We start from the raw sequence: 12,327 nt of genomic DNA on the forward strand, positions 1-12,327 counted from the left end.
TTCTAGAAAATGGCCACCGGGATCTGCAATATACAGACTGTTAAAAGAGCCATGTTTACATCAGAACCTAATATGATGTCCGGGAATCACCAACTACATACTGTATGCGCACACAAGAGCGGAAGTGTGGCATACAGACTGAATTGCGGCTATTGACGGGACCGCGCATGCGCACTTGCGCCACCTAACACCGGATGTGTGGCGGATATACCGCTGTTATTAAATTATGACTGTTTTAAAGACTTTTTCTTCCCTTACACATTATATAAATATAGCACCCTAGTTAGGCCTAATAAGACAAATCCACCAGGTTGTAATGTGCACTCTTTTATTAGGTAGTTAGCAATATATGTGGTAATGACCAATTATGCACAGGATATGATGTCAGCAGCACTGAGGCCGACATACAGGTTTAAATATCAGCCTGGTCTCAGTTGTACTTTACCCCTTGATGAAGTCTGACAGGACGAAATACGTTGGGTGATCCTAGCCTCCAACCATATCTCTGAGATAAGCACTTTACTATTTTTTGTTCCATATACTGTCCAAATTGTTTTTATATCAAAATCTTTTTTACATTTTATGTAAAAAAAGCTTTTTGTTTTTTAAAGAAAGTTTTTATATGTCTTTTTGTGTATAAATAAATATTTCCATTTTTTATACTATCTAAGTAAAAAAACAACAAATGGCGCTCTGCCCTGTTTGCCCCAAAATTACTTATATCAATCTGCTTGGTAGTCAGATTTTGGTTTTATACCAAGATACACACAGAGGGAAAAGGGTTATAAGACACTTTGTCTAGATTTTATCCCCCATGTGCACAGGGTTCAGGCAGTGTGAAAAGGAATAGCCAATTCCTAGTGTGAGAACAAGAGAAAAAAAAAGGGTACACGCACTAGAAACAATGTATATAGAATAAGATAGAAAATTTATTATATGTATATACAGGTTGAGTATCCCGTATCCGAATATCCGTTATCCGAATTATTCCGAAAACCATACATTCCAGAAAGTGAACAAAAAAATGTTGTTTTTTTTTGCTAAAAGCACTATTGGGGACATGATATGTAACTGGCATTACTGGGGACATCTGTAACAGCACTACTGGGGACATGATATGTAACTGGCACTATATATGTACAAGACAATGATTGCTTGGCATTTAAATTCAGTGCCTGAGATTGTACACAAACTTTGTTTCCGGTTTTGAAACCTTGTTTTATGCACAAATAAAATATATATTTGTGTTCATTTCATGTGTTTGATGTACATGTACAACATAAATGCAGGATACTTCAAGATACATCATTGAAATATTAAAATATTCCGAAATACGGAATAATCCGTTATCCAAAATTCTTCTGGTCCCAAGCATTTTGGATAAGGGATACTCAACCTGTATTGCACTGGCCAGTGGCAATCAATTATTTAAAACAACACATGGATATGATAAAAAAAAAATAATAATAAATACAAAACACATCAAAGGCTGCAACAGTTAAAAAAAAAAAAAAGTTTGTGTAGCCAGTCATTTCATTAGTATACGTCCTCCATAGGGCAATTATATCCGGACAAACTTATTTTGATGACTCCAGAGCAGTTGTTATTAACTGATGGAAAGAAAAGGAGGTGTGAAACCGCGCTTTTACCTAATAGTAAGCAACAGCTAAAGGTGAAAATACATTTATTAAAAATATACTTATTAAAATATACCACATGTATAAATAAATGAAAAAACTGGTACTGATTGCTGATAAAATATGGAGCCGTGATAGTCACCCAAATTTCTCAAAGGTAGGAGTCTCAGTGTCCGTTCCTATGAATGCTTCCTGATGTATCCCAATGGAGTAGGCCGATAGTGGACTTTAGGAGTGTTGTAATTCTCCAGCCTAGGGAGCCCCTGTTGGTAACGGGCTCGACCTGGTTTGTATTTCTCCAACCTAGGGAGCCCCCGTTGTTATAGGGCTCAACCTGGTTTGTAATTGTAGTGTCCTGGTAAATTGCGGCTGCTGGGATGTTTGTTTAGGAAAGCTGGTCCGGTCACAAGGAGATGGCTGAATCTGGGTGACAGTAGTGGGTGTCAGGGCTCCAACACACCAACGCGTTTTGCTCTTAGGGCTTTTTCAAGGTGATGTCAAGTGTACCTTGTACCTTGTACCAGCATTTATATACCCCAAGTATTGGGGGGAATAGATTGCACCTGTTGCATATAGGTTTCAATTAATCAGGGAAATCTAAAAAATAAGTATCGGCTTATATATTCTAAAATAGGAGACAGAGCAGTACTTTGTACTTAGATCCAAAAATGAGCGAAACACGTCGGTGTGTTGGAGCCCTGACACCCACAACTGTCACCCAGATTCAGCCATCTCCTTGTGACCGGACCAGCTTTCCTAAACAAACATCCCAGCAGCCGCAATTTACCAGGACACTACAATTACAAACCAGGTTGAGCCCTATAACAACGGGGGCTCCCTAGGTTGGAGAAATACAAACCAGGTTGAGCCCGTTACCAACAGGGGCTCCCTAGGCTGGAGAATTACAACACTCCTAAAGTCCACTATCGGCCTACTCCATTGGGATACATCAGGAAGCATTCATAGGAACGGACACTGAGACTCCTACCTTTGAGAAATATGGGTGACTATCACGGCTCCATATTTTATCAGCAATCAGTACCAGTTTTTCATTTATTTATACATGTGGTATATTTTAATAAGTGTATTTTTAATAAATGTATTTTCACCTTTAGCTGTTGCTTACTATTAGGTAAAAGCGTGGTTTCACACCTCCTTTTCTTTCCATATTGTGTTTGGGCTTGACACCCTTACTTACGAAACCGCTGCTCTAGCAAAGTCACCCATTTATAGGCGCCCTCACGGGACACTTTGTGCCCCACCCACCTTTTTCTTATTAACTGATATCTGGCCAGACAAAAAAAAGAAAAATAAAAAATATAAAAATGCAAAAAAAGAGCAAAAATATAAAAATATTTAATTATAACGTTATAGCCTGTGGGTCCCAGGCTGCTGCTGTCCTACTGCTATATTTGAGGCAGTGATCGATTTTAAAAGTAAACCAGTACTTGCTTTTTGGATAATTGACAGGCAGGTCAGGGATCCAGTTCTGGAGCTCCAGAAAGCGTAGAGGGGGTATTTAAAAGCTGTATGACGCGTTTCTCCGCCTCCTGTGTAGGTGTCAGCGGCTTCATCAGATATTTTATACAATCTAACATATCACTTATATTTATATATTTATATATTTTTATAAAAAAACATCTTATTTCCAGTTCTATATCGCTATCTTATCAAAAACAATTAGTCGCCGCTATTATATACTGTCCACACTGCAAAACCAGTTTTATTTTGAAGTGTAAATGATTGTCGCTTTAAAAAAACCCTGGAGATTTCTTATCAAATCTCTCACTTTCTTATCAAATCTCTCACCTCTCTCATCCTATTAAATTTCATCCCATGTGTTATGTGCTATTGTAGCTCCGATTGTGGACTTTAATTTGAAACCGCAATAATGACGATATATATATCAGCTGCAGGGCCGGTGCTACCACTAGGCAGCTTTAGGCAGCTGCCTAGGGCGGCGGCCACTGGAGGGCGCCTCTTCAGCCCAACATTTGAATCAAATATAGTTGTGGCAGCAGGTGCTGGGAATAGCTCTCTCCAGTTTCCCAGCACCATTCTGAAAACCATCCCTGGTCCCTGCTGCTGGCGATGGCTACCTAGCACTGCTACCGCTGGTGGTGAGACACTGGTCCCAGCTGCCGCCCGCCCCTCAACATTGGCGTCAGCGGGGAACAGTGCCTCCATGGCAGCAGCGCTAGGCAGTCAGCGGCTGCAGCAGGGACTAGGGACGAGTCTCCCCACCAGCCGCAGAAGAAGGAACCAGCGCAGCCGCAGCGGTGAGTGGCACTTCCTATTCCCCCCGCCACCCCCCCCTTCCCAGGGTAATGACATGGCGGACGAGCACCACAGTGTCGTCGTCCCGGAGCGCCGCGATCACCAGCATCCCCCCCTCTTCTGTACAGCGGCCGGGGGGTGGGTGAGCACCGGAGCGTCCCCCTCCCGCCTGGGGCGCTCCGGTGCCTTGCACCGGCACTGATCAGCTGTTTTTATTTCCTGCAAATGAATCGGGTTTAATAGGATACTCCACCCTCCCATAATATAATGTAAGGGGGAACCAACTTTGCATTGCACACCTGTTATTGATTTGAAGAAGTCTAAGTGGAAAAATATTAACAAGTGTATGTATGTACGCAGCGGCGTAACTATAGCACCGCAGCCCCCGCCACTGCGGGGGGCGCTGTGCAAATGGGCGGGCGCAGGGGGCTGCGGTGCTATAGTTAAACCCCCCCAATCCCCCGCAGATTTACGAGCGGCTCCGTTCTTTTGCTGAGGACCACCACAAAATGGCCGCCCCCATATAGCACACAGTTCTCTGAAACTGTCTGCTGTATGGGGGCGGCCATTTTGTGGTGGTCCTCAGCAGAAGAACGGTGCCACCGGGACCAGCGCGATAGGTAAGGCTGTAGGGGATTGGGGGTAGGGTTGCATGGGCGGTGGGGCGGCAGGGCAGGGGTGCTTGGCGGGGCGGCGGCGGGGGGGGGCGCCCAAAACATAGCTACGCCACTGTTTGTACAGTATGTATGTATGTATATATGTAGAGTGCTGATGCAGCACTGAGTGCCTACAATGGGCATGTATCCACTGGACACAAAGCTTTATTGATGAATCCCATTTTTTTTACATTATGTGAATGGCATGTGCTTCCTTCACCTGGGAAGAGATGGCACCTATATGAACTATGGCAGAAGCAGTCTGATCTTCTGATCAATGCTCTGCTGCAAAACCTTGGGTCCTGGCTATTACTTATATTGTATATGGATATAACTTTGACATACTGTATATAACATTGTGGCAGATTAAGAACACACCTTTTTTGGCAACAGTCTTCCCTAATGCATACCTACCAACAATCCTGATTACCGCAGCAATGTCCCGGTTTTCGGCAGTGTCCCGCAGTGAGGGGAGGGGGGGCTGTTGGGAGTCCCGGTACTTGTGTAGTTTGGCGGCGCCCATCGCATCACATACCATAAGGCATACGATGGTATGCGATGCAACGCGATATCGCGCGATATTGTACAATGCCATACAATTTTAAAATTGTATGACATTGTATAAGGCATACAATGCCATACAATGCGATGCGATTAAACATTGTATAAGCACCCTAATGGGTGCTTACAATGTTAAATGCACCCCCCCGCCACCCCCCACTATAAACGTGAACCCGAAGCGTGGCGAGCGCAGCGAGCCCGCGCGGGGCGGCGGTACGCGTCCTCCGACCTTTTCATACCCCCACTATCCACGTCGGCATGGAGTTGAGAATAGAAAGTGTGGCGAGCGCGAAGCGTGGCGAGCGCGAGCCCCGCGAGGGGACGCGGATACCTGTGAAGGCCGCGAGGGGACTCCGATACCTGTGAAGGTATCCGCGTGCGCTCGCCACGCTTCGGGCTTGCCACACTTTCTATTTTCAACTCCACGCCGACGTGGATAGTGGGGGTATGAAAAGGTCGGAGGACGCGTACCGCCACCCCTCGCGGGCTCGCTGCACTCGCCACGCTTCGGGTTCACGTTTATAGTGGGGGGGGTGGCGTGGGGGTGCATTTAACATTGTAAGCACCCTTTAGGGTGCTTAAACAATCTTTCATCACATAGGGGACAAAAATCGCGTTGCATCGCATGCCATCGGGTGCATGGCATGCAATGCGATTAAAACATTGCGCGATGGAGATCGGAGGCGCCGCCAAAATACACAAGTACCGGAGTCCCCCTTGTCGGCTGCTGAGCAGCAGTGAATAAACGCTGTGAGCACGCACAGTGTCTATTCCCGCAGCCAGAGGGCTGGGGGCATGGCTAGTGGCTCACAGAGCCTCTGGGTCATGCCCCCATAGCGTCAAAACGGGAGCATGGCCTCGCAGGGAAGCCGCAAGTGTAGGCCATGCCCTCTTTAATTAGACCACGCCCCCAAAAATTTTGCATCTCTCTGTCCCTCCTCCGTCTACCTAGAAGTTGGGAGGTATGCTAATGCAGGATAATGGGCCTTGCACCACGTAGGAATGGTTTGCAGAATATGACATACAGTTTAAGGTGATGACTTGGCCTCAAAATTCCCTGATTTCAGTCTAATTGAGCATCAGTTTGATGTGATGGAAAAACAAGTATGAGCCATGGGGGCCTCCATGTCAATACTGACAGGATTAAAAGGATCTGCCACTATTGTCTAGGTGCAAGATACAGTACCACAGGACGGGTGCCGGACAGGGTCCCGACAGTCATTTACCCAACGACGGGATCCCAACTGTTAAAACACTGACAGACGGGTTCCCGGCGGCCACTGGCTATTCTCCCTCGTGGGGGTCCACGACCCCCATAGAGGGAGAATAGAATACGTGGCAAGCATTTCGATCTATCGTGGCCACAGCGTGGCGAGCGCAGCAAGCCCACAAAGGGCTTTGATGCGCTCGCCATGCTGTCTGAGTCCAGCCAGTCGGGATCCCGACGTCAGGCTAATGACTGTCGGGATCCCGACTGTCGGAACCCTATACCACCCCTCCCCATAGGTGCGTTTTAAGAGAGGAGGAGGTGTTCAGCCTCCGCCACCCATGCCTCCTCCTCTCTGCCTGCAGCAGCACAGCACTGTTTAGTCTGATCACTAGAAGTGTCAGGGGCCCATTTAGCATTTAATATTTGCAGCTAATTTCCTGGTTACTCGCACTTATTAAGTACCCTCCAAATGTTTGTAGGAGGGACTGAAGCATGTAATACATTTCCCCGAAAGGATCGCATATTGCAATGCAATCCTGGGCGGTAAATGCCGGCGAGATCACATTGCATATGCGATCCAATAATAAATGGGCCCCTCAGACTCTAATGCTCATGTGCAGATCTCCAGGAAAATGGCCATTTTCCCGGCGGGACTCTGGATGAGTAAGTATTACAAAAATGGACGCGTGTGTGGTGAGGCCCCCCTAGACACAGTGCACCCTACTTAAATAAGCAAATGCATAGGGCACCTTTAGAGGTCCATGCTTCAGTGAGTTAGAGTTGTTATTGTAGCACATAGGGGACCTACAACCTACTCAGGGTCTTGTTGGGAGTACACATGGTTTGATATAGTCTATTTTTCTATTTGATTTGCTTATATAAGCAAAATCAAATTGAAATCAAAAGGAAATCAAACTCTTTCGATTTCGATCCTGATGCACGGTCTGTGGTATCGAAATCAAATAGAAAAATAGACTGTGCAGGCAAGACTATGGGCGGTATTCAATGTGAATACCTGCGAGGTGCAGCGAATCCTTTTTAGGATTCGCTGCACATTCGCCACGTTCCGGAGCCTCGCCGGCTCCGGTATTCAATGAGTCAGGGGCTCGCTGCCCCTGACCGGCGAATATGAGCTCCTGCGGCGAACGCCGCAGGGAGCCTGAGGACGGTGGCAGGCAGAGAGATAGAAGTCTCTCTGCCTGCCCGAGAGCGTATGTGGGGGGGCTCCCCGGGTGCCAAGCAGCACAGGCTGCCCCCCGGGGGTGCCAGCAGGGGACCGCGTATATTCACTACACACGATCGTAACGATCGGGTGCAGTGAATATATGAATATGTAATGAGCGGCTCGGCTCCGGCGCCCCCTGCTGGCTGCTGTGTAAAAAAAATATATATATATATTTTTAAAATTAAATATATATTCATGTGCTTACAGCACATGAATAAAAATAGCATGCCCCTCCTCAGAGTTAAATTCCTGATTTTTTTACACCAAATGTAAAAAAAAAAAACACTTTATTTTAAAAGTTCACATTCCACTTCACCATAAAAAGATAGCGATTGCTACTCGGTGAATCATGGCGAAAAAAACCTTGAAATGTATTCGCCATCTGGTCATTGAATAGGGTGGTTCACCGTTTTAGTCAGAAATTTGCCTTACCGCACAAAATCGCCATAAAAACCTGGCGAATCAGCCTCATTGAATACCGTCCTATATAGTACAGATCTGTACTATATAGTCTAAATCGAATGTGTACACCGCTCCAGGTGATTCGATCAAATCGGAATTAAATAGAAACGGAATTGCATCGTGTGTGCACCCCTTTAGACCCACTTGAACAGACACCCATCATAAGACCTGTGAAACATGAGCCTGGACATATAGGGTATCTGATGATCTCCTATGAACAACTTGTTTTAAAAAAAAAGATGAATGCTAAATAAAGTAAAATAAAATGAAACTCGCATCGCTAGATTCCATCCCAACTCCACAGCTAGTGGTAATGCAGAGTTGGCAGTTATGGTATATGTGCATGGTCTGGTGCAAGTGTACATTGATGAGATAATAATAATAATAATAATAATAATAATAATAATAATTTATTGTCACTACAACATTAAAAATGCATAAGTGAAATTCAAAATGATTTGAATTGAAGAAAAGCATCAATCAAGATTGAAGAAAAGCATCAATCAAGGGATAATGGTAACCCATTTGCAAAGATACATACAACTCTGTAAGGTCTGTGTACGCAATATGGAAACAATTACAATGAACTTGCGTTCATCTGCATCAGCCACAGCTCTATTGGCCTTATTCTGGTTGATGCGGCCCGTTCCGAATTCTTTCGGACGGCGACTTTTAGCTAACTGCGCATGCGTAAGCAACGCAATGCGCATGTGCAACGCTGTGTCTCCGCACTTGTTCTCAACAATACAGTCTACAAATGTCCATCGAACACTCTCGGGAAAGATGGATGGACATCATGTGGGCGTGTATAAGGGCGCGGTTTCAAAGTGGGCAATGTGGGTGTGGGAGTGCACGAACTGTGGTAGGCGTGCATTCGGACCAGACACCGAGCGCAAGCGAACCAACACGGCAGAAATCTACGGTGAAAACAAGCAGCTTTCACTTCTCGGAAGGCAATGGCTCATACGCAAGGCATTCGGATCGCCCAATTAGTACGCCCGCACCTTAAATACTCGCAGCTGAGCACAATACAATCCTGTCCTCTGGTCATTAGTGATTAATTAAACACTTTCCACAGGTTCAATTGGAACCACTAAGACAGGTAAAGGTGCAACAATGAAGTAATAAAACTTAACATGATGTAAGGGTTAATCTCAATAGGAAGTAATGTGTTTAAGTGTCAATTAGAAAGTAATTCATTACAATTAAAAATAATATATATGTTAGGAGGTACCATAACTGGATAAGTGTGTAATATGGGTGAAGCATGATTTCCGAATAGATTTGTGAGGTGGGCGCAAAAACGCCAACTTGGTGCGTACGGTCAGCTTCTCGTCCGTTCGGACGCAGTAGGACCGTGCAGAATCTTTGAGTTCCGACCGCACACGGACGTGTGGATGCAGTCCGAAGACACTCCCTCTTCTTAGAACGTCCATCCGAACGGATGCGGATGACATGTAGGCGTGTGTTCTTTGATGGTCCGACGTGCGTTGCGGTCATTCCGAACGAACGTGCATCCGAAAGAGTGAACTAGAATAAGGCTCTATGTGTAGTGTGACAATACTCAAGATACTGCTATAGAATAACACCTGCAGAGATAGTGGGGGATCTGTTCTTTTTTATTGGCCCAGATTTTCCGACGACAGACATATGATTTGCTTGTACTTTGCCCTTACATACTGCATTCTCCTAAAGCCATATGTCTGTGATCAGCTGTGAGAGGTATGTAGGTGACAGCCAGACACGTCAGCTTTCATGCTGTTGTTGTGCAAAGCTCCCTCTCTCACTTTCTCATCTCCCTCCATCCCTTTCCCTCTATAGCTCGCCAGTAGGTGTAATGGGGTAGTTTGCAGGCAGTGTAGTAGTGCCAGTGTGGAGGACGAGGAGGTGCGTGCAGCAGCCTGTGACTGTGTACACTGTACAGTGGCTGTGACTGTCTGTACATTGATGTGAAGCAGAGGCTGCTGCTGCCTGTTCCTCCTCCTCTTGTCTCTCCCCCGCCCTCGCTATCCTTGTTCGTCCTCCCTAGTCAGGGTCATTTCAGGACAAGCCCAGCGCCCTGCTGCAGGATCAGCTGTGGAGCTTTCCTCCTGCCGCCTGTACTGCTGCTGCTGCTACAGAGCATCTGACTGTCAGGTGAGAGCTTTCCCTTCCTTCTCTGCTGATCTCCATGTAATGATACGTGCGGAGCTCAGTGCCATAGCCCGTGTGCCTGTGTAATGCAGTCCCTGCTCCCCCTCTGCTCCCTGCCTGCACCGGCTTGTGCAATACTGTCACACATCTCTGGAGCAGGGCAAGGACTGGGTGTCATGTCATTGGAATACTTTCATTTTATCTCACTTGCTCTTGTCAACAATTCTGTGTGCGCTGATCCAGCGCTTACTGTATTTGTGCTTGTACTGTATGTAACTGGATTATACATGCATGCATGCATACCAATGTGTCACCCAATGTATAATGCATGTAGATAAATGTAGTGAAGTATACATAGTCATATGACCTGCTTTATAATGGTGTGGGTAGCTGGAAGGATCCACATGCAGTGTTGCTGCTGACAGCTGACTAGCAGCCTGCAGTATACGTGTCTGGTGTGTGCAAGTTGTCATATGCTTCTCTGCTCAGTCCATCTCTTCTGCTGTGGGTTGTCTCGTATTAGCAGTGTAGTATAGTAACACATGTATCACTAGAGTTCTGCACTTTGTGTCATGTATCTATGAATACTGCATTAGGTGCTTTGTAAGTCTGGGAGTTGGATCCTGTACTAGGAAGAAGTTTGTACACTGTGCATGAATACAGTCAGACCTGCCGTGCCTGGCAGTGTACTTGCTGATATGTACCCTAATGTAGCCATGAGCTGCAGCTGAGGAGCTGGGAGACCGGTACTGTCGCTGTAGTAGTAGATGCTTGGAGTCATCTCCCAGCAGACGTGGTTCAGGGGAATATAGGTGGTTCTGGCCTGGGCCGTGTGTGGCTGATGAGATGGTCCCTGTGTACTGCTGTGAGTGCCAGGGACTCCGAGCCCGGTCCCTGCTGGTGCTGGAGGGGGTGAGCAGGTCAGCGAGCTTTAGCTGTGGGCGATGTGACAGGAAGAGTGTTGTGGCCCCTGCAGCATAGCACTACAGCTAGGGATGGGACATCGAAAGAAAACATCGGTCAAATGATGTTTTTCAACATTGGTTGCAAAACATCATTTAGACCTAAACATTGGTACTGTGAACCCGATGTTAACCGATGTTAACCGATGTTTCGATATTTTTTAAAATAAACTGGTTACCAAAGCATATAATACACTAATAAGCTTCTGAAATGATAAATAATCCCTCTATTAAGTTTATCTTAGTGGGTTCTCCATGATTTTTTATTTAAATACATTTATCACGATTGTTTTAATATGGAAAAACTTTGGGCCTAATTCAGAGGTGGATGCAGTTGCACTCTCAAATCCACCGCTTAAGTATAAAAGATGCAACATTGCCAACATCAAACATCTGAGCAACCCGATTGTTGCTTAGAATAACCATCAGAACAAAGACGCTGGAGCCAGTGCAACTGCAAATTAATGTTTGAAACACGTCCGCATTTGACAAACCAGCCCCCATCCCCTCCCTCAAATAGAAACTACTGTACCTGTCACTCAGTATCTGCAGCTGCTGTTACTAATAAATCACTGCACAGAAATAAACTGTGCGCATGTCTGCATCCACAACTGAATCAGGCCCTTTGTAAGGTGCTGTGATATGCTTGCTGCATAATAATAAATCAATTGATAGATTGTAAGCTTGCGAGCAGGGCCCTCATACCTTTGACTGACTGTAAATACCCAGTTTGTTGTATCACTGTCTCCTATTGTAAAGCGCAAGTGAATATGCTGCTCTATATAAGAAACTATTAATAAATAAATAAATAAATATGAAGGGAGTTCACCACAATGTCACTACTAGTGACTATCGTATTATACTGTTCATTCTAGCACCCGCTATCTTTGAAAACCCATACAGTTCCTCTTCCCTGCCTGGAGTGTCGCTGTCTGCTGTAGTGCTTCTAGCACAGTGTGGTCTGTATATCAGCACTGATATGCAAACCAGACCTGTGCGACAGTGACTCACTAACAGCACTAGTTGCAGTGAGGCAGGGGTGGGGCTGTCCTGTGTGCTGCTGCTGAATGGCTGGCCAGACTGTCTTTCACTGTCAGCTACCACCCACAGTAGCAGCACACAGCCACACACACATATGAAAGCCCAGCCAGCGGTGATAATGTCATGTTTGTTAATGGCTTTTTTTTATCAGTCTCTTAAGTTT

The 12,327-nt window shown here is 45.7% G+C and overlaps 1 protein-coding gene across 1 annotated transcript in view; it reads left to right on the forward strand.

The window, feature by feature from the left end:
• The first annotated feature begins 9,975 nt into the window (after positions 1 to 9,975).
• The window catches only part of THRB (thyroid hormone receptor beta), a 336,652-nt gene continuing 334,300 nt past the window's right edge, over positions 9,976 to 12,327 (forward strand). Inside the window, exon 1 of the mRNA XM_083188736.1 lies at positions 9,976 to 10,164. The gene's annotated coding sequence lies outside the window, so the exon portion shown is untranslated. The remainder of the gene's footprint in view (positions 10,165 to 12,327) is intronic.

The sequence above is a fragment of the Crinia signifera genome, chromosome 5, assembly GCF_055691185.1.
Source record: "Crinia signifera chromosome 5, ASM5569118v1, whole genome shotgun sequence".
NCBI classification, from domain to species: domain Eukaryota; kingdom Metazoa; phylum Chordata; class Amphibia; order Anura; family Myobatrachidae; genus Crinia; species Crinia signifera.